This window comes from Anopheles ziemanni (genome assembly GCF_943734765.1).
Source record: "Anopheles ziemanni chromosome X unlocalized genomic scaffold, idAnoZiCoDA_A2_x.2 X_unloc_126, whole genome shotgun sequence".
In the NCBI taxonomy this organism is placed as follows: Eukaryota; Metazoa; Arthropoda; class Insecta; order Diptera; family Culicidae; genus Anopheles; species Anopheles ziemanni.
In genome coordinates, this window is record NW_026689737.1 from 20,378 (window position 1) to 30,000 (window position 9,623).

General features: G+C 48.0%; 2 non-coding genes across 2 annotated transcripts in view; both read left to right on the top strand.

Annotated features, from left to right (window-relative positions):
- Window positions 1–8,801: 8,801 nt before the first annotated feature.
- Window positions 8,802–8,956, top strand: LOC131291687 (5.8S ribosomal RNA). Its single transcript, XR_009189459.1, has one exon. It is a non-coding gene; the product is annotated as a 5.8S ribosomal RNA (ribosomal RNA).
- A 487-nt stretch (window positions 8,957–9,443) lies between these two features.
- Window positions 9,444–9,623, top strand: part of LOC131291688 (large subunit ribosomal RNA) — a 4,088-nt gene continuing 3,908 nt past the window's right edge. The window contains exon 1 of the ribosomal RNA XR_009189460.1: window positions 9,444–9,623. This exon is cut by the window's right edge and continues 3,908 nt beyond it. This is a non-coding gene — a ribosomal RNA (large subunit ribosomal RNA).

Genomic DNA, 9,623 nt, shown 5'->3' on the forward strand with positions numbered 1-9,623 from the left:
AAATTAGGATGTCTGAACTACACTAAAAAGTTACCACATCAAGCAAGGCAAAGTACCTAGGTGAACCCTAGGAAGAAACACGGACCAAGTCGGATGGCCTAAGTCAAGAGTACAAGTGACCTAGGCAAAGTTGTATGGCGCTGAGGACCCTGAAAAATCGGGTTAGTGTAGTTTAGACAGGGGAGGTTTCAGGGTCGGCCGAACCTCCTTATTTCGGGTTTTGGCCTCCTCAAGAAGACAGACCTAGGCGAACTGCCTAGGGTGAAAGTGCGAAGACCAATCGAATAGTAAGACAAGTTTTGACCGATCGCCCTAGGCAAGCTTGTATGAAGAAAGGGACCCTATGGGTCATATGGAAATATACGAAAAATCGGCTAAGTCCCAAAATTGGGATGTCAGAACTACACTATAAAGTTACCACATTAGCAAGGCAGACTTGTATGAAGAACGGGACCCTGGTGAAAGTAGCAAATATCCCAAACCGAACATGAATATTATACACACAAGAGTACGAACATAAAGGAACACGGACCAAGCGTACCGAGAGAATCGGTACTATAGAACCCTCGTGGTTCTACACAAAGACTTTATGTTAGGGGTTCAAGCCCCATAGTACTCAAACGGTGACAGTAGCAAATATCCCAAACCGAACATGAATATTATACACACAAGAGTACGAACATAAAGGAACACGGACCAAGCGTACCGAGAGAATCGGTACTATAGAGCCCTCGTGGTTCTACACAAAGACTTTATGTTCGGGGTTCACACCCCAAATCGAACGTGGAATTTACTTTCTGATGGTCATGCGGTCGTCCAAAGGGGTCTAGTATCCTGGGATGACAAGCATCACGGGCACAGCTCGTATCAAAACAGTCGAAGAGGCCCGCGAAAGCTTGCTTTCCATGGCTATGCGATGCACAAATTGAGTTTACTCACCGTAGTATAAAACGAACGAACCGAACCTATCCGAGTAGGGATAATGGGCGCAGTAACATACTTCTGTGACCCAGCGAGAGTTGAACGAGGTGACATGAACTGTCAGTGGCTTATATCAGATGGGATACATACATGAGATTGCTTTCAAATCTACACTCGAAAACCTAACCAAGTAAAAGCGAACGTGGGAAGGATTCGAAACCGGTCACGAAATCTTAAGCTGGAAAGAGTCATCACTATGGATACATATTATGCGAAACCAATCAAGTGCTCAGTACTGATCCAAAACCTAAGAGCACTAGTGAACACCTTATTCTCACCCTAGTTCACATCCAAGTGATCGACCACGTGTGTGAAGCAAAGACCAATCGAATTCCTCAATGAACCGAACACTATGAACAAATGGCCAGAAACGTTATAACTATCCAAACATCCTACTATCTAGCGAAAGTCATCACGATGGAACCATACAATGATCTTAACCTATAGCGCTCACCTATTCCTACCCAGAGTGCAAGTGAACAGTTTGCCCACCCTTACCAGTTCACAACCACGTGATCGACTAACATACCGAGGTTACCACAAGTCAAAGTTATACGTTTACAAGCGCAAGACCAATCGAAAACCCCGAAAGCAATCTCGACCCAAAATGTATTATCCGTGAGTGTAGTCGAGTCTCGTACTCGTCATCTGTAATCGTCGGATAGAATATCCAGTACACGGTTGTCTTTCCAAATGAAATCTACATACAGAACTCGCTCTTGGCAAATGGGTGGCATTGGCGCAATCAGGAGCGAGTTCCCGTCCGGGTGCCAAGTGATTGGCAAATGTCTGGGGGAAAGCAACCATATGTTGATTTGTCTGTTAGTGTACTGGGTGTTTGAGGTATGTAGTATCCACGCTTGGTTGGGTGTGTCAGAGGACCATGGATGCGTTCACAACCCCAATTGGGGTACATCGGGAATGATTTTGTGGAACCGATGTGCCCGGCACACACTAAGTTTTGTTGCAAGTTAATAGTGTGCCATGTCCGGGGGGGTTGTGATTAAACTCTGGTGAATTGCGTACTGTGGTGATTGGGGTATGAAAGCCCCGCAGTTGCAATGATCGGACGCGCCTAGCGTGTCCTTTAGTTGATGGTAGGGAAATGAAGGCCCTTGTCAGCTCACCTAAGTATTCATGGAAGTTTGGCATAAGGTCGCTGTGGTAGGGGTATGAAGGCCCCGTCAGCGCATGCACAATCGGGCGCACGAGCGCTTAGCGGAGTCGAATGCCGCTCAAGTGCCTGTCCGGTGCATCGGGTGTGTGTGTGATACGAGGGCAATGAGGTTCGCACGGGGGCTCGCCTCCCGTGTGCTACCGGACTTGACAACATATAGAACGTGGTGTTTGCTCCTCCGGGTGCAATGGGACAATGAACATTCGAACGCAAAGTCGGAATTCTGGTTGATCCTACCAGTAATATACGCTCGTCTCAAAGGTTAAGCCATGCATGTCTAAGTACAAACAGATTTAATGTGAAACCGCATAAGGCTCAGTATAACAGCTATAATTTACGAGATCATCAACCTAGTTACTTGGATAACTGTGGAAAATCTAGAGCTAATACATGCAACATGCCAGGACCCTCGCGGGAACTGGTGCACTTATTAGTCAAACCAATCGCGGGTTCTCCGTGTCATTGAGTTGAAGTCTGGATAATGATGCTGATCGTATGGTCTCGCACCGACGACAGATCTCGCAAATATCTGCCCTATCAACTATGGATGGTAGTATAGAGGACTACCATGGTTGCAACGGGTAACGGGGAATCAGGGTTCGATTCCGGAGAGGGAGCCTGAGAAATGGCTACCACATCCAAGGAAGGCAGCAGGCGCGTAAATTACCCAATCCCGGGACGGGGAGGTAGTGACGAGAAATAACAATATGAAACTCTTTAATGATGTTTCATAATTGGAATGAGTAGAGCATAAATCCTTCTACGAGGATCAAGTGGAGGGCAAGTCTGGTGCCAGCAGCCGCGGTAATTCCAGCTCCACTAGCGTATATTAAAATTGTTGCGGTTAAAACGTTCGAAGTTGATACTTGTCCAACACAGTCCGGCTCCGCCGACCCGGTCAACCCGTGGTCGGTGGGCCAAGTCGGAATCTGGTTGCGACTCAATGGTGTGGTAGGGCACCAAGTCTGTGTCATGGTGTGCCCTTCAACGGGTGCAAGTGTAACATAGAGCTCGACCGCTCACGTTTACCTTGAACAAATTAGAGTGCTTAAAGCAGGGTGCCCAAACGCCCTAGAATAATCTTGCATGGAATAATGGAATACGACCTTGGTCTAATCTTTCATTGGTTTGTACTCAGACCGGAGGTAATGATTAACAGAAGTAGTTGGGGACACTAGTATTACGGCGCGAGAGGTGAAATTCGTAGACCGTCGTAAGACTAACTAAAGCGAAGGCATTTGTCAAGGATGCTTTCTTTAATCAAGAACGAAAGTTAGAGGATCGAAGGCGATTAGATACCGCCCTAGTTCTAACCGTAAACGATGCCAACTAGCAATTGGGAGACGCTACAACCAGGTGCTCTCAGTAGCTTCCGGGAAACCAAAGTCAGGTTCCGGGGGAAGTATGGTTGCAAAGTTGAAACTTAAAGGAATTGACGGAAGGGCACCACAATGAAATGGAGCTTGCGGTTCAATTTGACTCAACACGGGAAAACTTACCAGGTCCGAACTTATGGAGGTGAGACAGATTAATAGCTCTTTCTCAAATTTAAGGGTAGTGGTGCATGGCCGTTCTTAGTTCGTGGATTGATTTGTCTGGTTAATTCCGATAACGAACGTGACTCACATATGCTAACTAGAACGCAGTCAGCGTTAATGCGTCGATGCCGATTGGAACGGGTTAGGACCTTTCGGTGGAGTATGACCTGACACCTTCGCTGTTCGTGTGCGCAAGTGCACTTACGGTACGCTGCTTAGCAGGACAATTTGTGTTTAGCAAAATGAGATCGAGCGATAACAGGTCCGTGATGCCCTTAGATGTTCTGGGCTACACGCGTGCTACAATGTGGGTAGCAGCGTGTCTCCTATTCCGAGAGGAACGGGAAATCACTCAAATACTCACTTAGTAGGGATTATGGATTGCAATGGTCCATATGAACTCGGAACTTCTAGTAAGTGCTGGTCATCAGCCAGCGTTGAATACGTCCCTGCCCTTTGTACACACCGCCCGTCGCTACTACCGATGGATTATTTAGTGAGGTCTTTGGAGATGATCGTTCGCTGGATCCTCGTGAACCGCGTCTGCTTTATCGAAGTTGACCGAACTTGATGATTTAGAGGAAGTAAAAGTCGTAACAAGGTTTCCGTAGGTGAACCTGCGGAAGGATCATTAGTGGCCAAGTGATCCTTCCAGAAGTCCGAACCTGCGGGTTGAGACTTCGGCACAAGTTGCCATATGATAATTGACGAAACACTATAGAAGTCCGAACCTGCGGGTTGAGACTCAGGCACAAGTTGCCATATGAAAGTTGACGAAACACTAACAAGTCCGAACCTGCGGGTTGAGACTTAGGCACACGTTGCCTTATACATGACTTCGAACAAATACACAAGTCCGAACCTGCGGGTTGAGACTTAGGCACAAGTTGCCTTATACATGACTTCGAACAAATACACAAGTCCGAACCTGCGGGTTGAGACTTAGGCACAAGTTGCCATATGAAAGTTGACGAAACACTAACAAGTCCGAACCTGCGGGTTGAGACTTAGGCACACGTTGCCTTATACATGACTTCGAACAAATACACAAGTCCGAACCTGCGGGTTGAGACTTAGGCACAAGTTGCCTTATACATACATTGGCCAAATAAACAGAAGTCCGAACCTGCGGGTTGAGACTTAGGCACAAGTTGCCATATTATATTCGATCAAACACTAAGTAGTCCGAACCTGCGGGTTGAGACTCAAGACCGTAACAAGATGTCACTATACAAGTCCGAACCTAAGGGTTGAGACTTAATGCGATCTAGATACCAAGTTGACATCCAATACCTGTTGAGCAAAACCAAAGATTCCCTGTTCTCGAATGATTACACTATATAACAGGGAATCATGAAGAAATCAAGCAAGCGTGAAACAAAGTCATCACTTGGGCTTGCTCGATAGCCAACCACATGACCTTAACCTAAGAGAGCATGCAAACCACATGATACCTATAAACGATTAACCCGCCCTAGTTCAATCGTTCACCAAGTGATGACTTCAGTATGGCTAAGAGAAAAACTTTTAAATGGGAAAAACTCTAAGTCCGAACCTCCGGGTTGAGACTTCCGCGTCGGAGGTGGGCGCACCTCCTATCCGAAAGATGATGAATCAGGGGTGTTCGGTCAGCAATGGTCGGATGCCCCGTCGTAGTCCAACTATGACAATCAAAGTCAAGACCTCCGGGTTGAGACTTTCCGCGAGTACAAGCATAAAGGAACACGGACCAAGCCGTACCGAGAGAATCGGTACTAGAGCCCTCGTGGTTCTACATTGAGAGAGCCCTCGTGGTTCTCATTAGGGGCTTTATGCAAGTCGTACTCAATACTGTGGTGTGAAGTATAAAGTATAGTCCTCGCCTGGTCCACGCTGCTTCGGCGGTCCTGGGTAAGATAGTTAATTCTAGCTTGCCCTATAGTGGAATGAGGACACTTAATGCTTCGTCTTTTAGCGGCGGCTAGACTCCTCCTCACGGGGAACGAGTTGACGCGCACAGCGGCGGCTTACGCACTATGGCAATCATGGATGCCTGAAGATTCCGTGAAGTTCTCCCCTGGTCCACGCTGCCTCGGCAGTCCTGGGTAAAATGGAATATTTCCAGCTTGCCCTATAGTGGAAGAGGACTATCCAACAATACAAAGTCAAGACCTCCGGGTTGAGACTTTCCGCGTCGGTGGTGTCGCGCACCGCCTATCCGAAAGATGGTGTAACAGGGGTGTTCGATCAGCAATGGTCGGATGCCCCGTCATAGTCCAACTATGACAACCAAAGTCAAGACCTCCGGGTTGAGACTTTCCGCGTCCGGAGGTACGCGTACCGCCTACCCGAAAGATGGTGTGCTTCTGGGGTATTCGATGAGTCGGATACCCCGTCGTAGTCCAACTATGACAATCAAAGTCAAGACCTCCGGGTTGAGACTTCCGCGTCCGGAGGTACGCGTACCGCCTACCCGAAAGATGGTGTGCTTCTGGGGTATTCGATGAGTCGGATACCCCGTCGTAGTCCAACTATGACAATCAAAGTCAAGACCTCCGGGTTGAGACTTCCGCGTCCGGAGGTACGCGTACCGCCTACCCGAAAGATGGTGAATCAGGGGTGTTCGATCAGCAATGGTCGGATGCCCCGTCGTAGTCCAACTATGACAATCAAAGTCAAGACCTCCGGGTTGAGACTTTCTAAGAGTACAAGCATAAAGGAACACGGACCAAGCCGTACCGAGAGAATCGGTACTAGAGCCCTTGTGGTTCTACATTGAGAGAGCCCTCGTGGTTCTCATTAGGGGCTTTATGCAAGAAGTACTCAATACTGTGGTGTGAAGTATAAAGTATAGAGTCCTCCACTGGTCCACGCTGCTCCGGCGGTCCTGGGTAAGATAGTTCATTCTAGCTTGCCCTATGTGGAAGAGGACTCAATACCCTACCTGTTGAGCTTGAAACAAAGTCATCACTTGGGCATGCTCATATTGCCATACACAATTACATTATATTCGAATGAGCATGCAAGCGACCCTATATAGACCGAACCAAAACGATAGATACCGCCGTAGTTCACCCCCACCAAGTGATGACTTCAGTATGGCTAGTGTGTGAAGTATAAAGTATAGTCCTCCCCTGGTCCACACTGCTTCGGCGGTCCTGGGTAAGATAGTTAGTTCTAGCTTGCCCTATGTGGAAGAGGACACAATACTTAATACTTAGAGTACAAGCATAAAGGAACACGGACCAAGCCGTACCGAGAGAATCGGTACTAGAGCCCTCGTGGTTCTACATTGAGAGAGCCCTCGTGGTTCTCATTAGGGGCTTTATGCAAGTCGTACTCAATACTGTGGTGTGAAGTATAAAGTATAGAGTCCTCCACTGGTCCACGCTGCTCCGGCGGTCCTGGGTAAGATAGTTCATTCTAGCTTGCCCTATGTGGAAGAGGACTCAATACCCTACCTGTTGAGCTTGAAACAAAGTCATCACTTGGGCATGCTCATATTGCCATACAATATTCCATTATCTACTAATGAGCATGCAGCTATATGATTATAACCTGTAAACGATTACCCCGCCGTAGTTCAGCGCTTCAACCAAGTGATGACTTCAGTATGGCTAGTGTGTGAAGTATAAAGTATAGTCCTCCCCTGGTCCACACTGCTTCGGCGGTCCTGGGTAAGATAGTTAGTTCTAGCTTGCCCTATGTGGAAGAGGACACCATACTTAATACTGTGGTGTAATGAACAAAGTATAGTCCTCCACTGGTCCACGCTGCTTCGGCGGTCCTGGGTAAGATAGTTAGTTCTAGCTTGCCCTATGTGGAAGAGGGCATACAAGACAAAGTATAGTTCTCCCCTGGTCCACGCTGCTTCGGCGGTCCTGGGTAAGATAGTTAATTCTAGCTTGCCCTATGTGGAAGAGAGCATACATGAACCAAGAACGAAGGTTATGATCGAGGAATGATTCGACAACTAACCGATGGTATGAAATGTGAAGAATTCAAGCAAGCACACAATCAAGTCATCACTTGGGCATGCTCGATAGCCAACCTCATGACATTAACCTAGTAGAGCATGCGAAAACCAATATATATGTAAACGATGCCTCCCTAGTTCAGCGCTTCAACCAAGTGATGACTTCAGAATGGCTAAATCAAATCGGTTCAAACCATACCATCGGTATCCTATTGAAACACACAAGTCGATATCAAACCTCATGATTGTGTAGTCCTCCACTGGTCCACGCCGCTTCGGCCGTCCTGGGTAAAATGGAACATTCCAGCTTGCCCTATGTGGAAGAGGGCACATTACTCAATACTGTGGTGTGAAGTATAAAGTTCAGTTCTCCCCTGGTCCACGCTGCTTCGGCGGTCCTGGGTAAGATAGTTCATTCTAGCTTGCCCTATGTGGAAGAGGACACTTCATACTTCGTCTCTAAGCGGCGGCTTGACTCCTCCCTACGGGGAACGGGTTTACGCGCACAGCGGCGGCTTACGCACTATGGCAGTCATGGATGCCTTACGTTTCTATGAAAAGTGTGTTCCTCCCCTGGTCCACGCTGCTTCGGCAGTCCTGGGTAAGATAGTTAGTTCTAGCTTGCCCTATGTGGAAGAGGACACGTAGACTTACTGTGGTGTGAAGTATAAAGTTCAGTTCTCCCCTGGTCCACGCCGCTTCGGCCGTCCTGGGTAAAATGGATTCATCCAGCTTGCCCTATGTGGAATGAGGACACTTTATGCTTCGTCTCTAAGCGGCGGCTTGCTCCTCCCTACGGGGAACGGGTATACGCGCACAGCGGCGGCTTACGTTATGGCAGTCATGGATGCCTTACGTTTCCATGAAAAGTGTGTTCCTCCCCTGGTCCACGCTGCTTCGGCAGTCCTGGGTAAGATAGTTAGTTCTAGCTTGCCCTATGTGGAAGAGGACACGTAGACTTACTGTGGTGTGAAGTATAAGGTTCAGTTCTCCCCTGGTCCACGCCGCTTCGGCCGTCCTGGGTAAAATGGATTCATCCAGCTTGCCCTATGTGGAATGAGGACACTTTATGCTTCGTCTCTAAGCGGCGGCTTGCTCCTCCCTACGGGGAACGGGTATACGCGCACAGCGGCGGCTTACGCAAGTTAGTCACCCTCGGCAGTGGATCACTCGGCTCATGGATCGATGAAGACCGCAGCTAACTGCGCGTCATAATGTGAACTGCAGGACACATGAACATTGATAAGTTGAACGCATATTGCACGTCGTGGGAACCTACCATGATGTACAGATGACTGAGCGCTTATATTTGAGAAATGTATCGCATACATTTAACTACGCCGTGACACCCGTCACGAGACGTGCACCATGATGTTAACTAGGGTCGCGACGACCCGCTAGCATTAAAGAACCCGTGGTTTACAATATACTGGCATTGGAATTCGAAGTATTTAGAGCGTCCGTGTTCCCGCGTGAGGCGGAAGTACGAGGAGAAGGCGTGCTTGTGGTGTCTGTGGTGGTGTTTACTGATGTCTAGCTTCAGCTTATTTATTTATTTAAATAGAAGCGAAGATGTCAAAGTAGCGTCGAAGCAGCAGCGGTAGCACAAATGATTCAAGTATGGAAGTTGACCAAAGGAACACAAACAAACTAGCGTATGGGCAATGGAAGGTATCAGTGAGTTAAACCACACGCGGGCTAACAGCCCGTTAACCGAGTCCAACGGTACATATTGGACATTGAAACAAAGTAGTCGCAAGCCAGATGTGACGATAACAACCGCAAGGTACATAAGCCTCAGTTCATGTGTGACAACCCCCTGAATTTAAGCATATTAATAAGGGGAGGAAAAGAAACCAACCGGGATTCCCTGAGTAGCTGCGAGCGAAACGGGAGAAGCTCAGCACGTAGGGGTGGCGGCCTGTCCGTCTATCCGATTCCGTGTACTGGTGCGTCTCACTATCCGTCATCT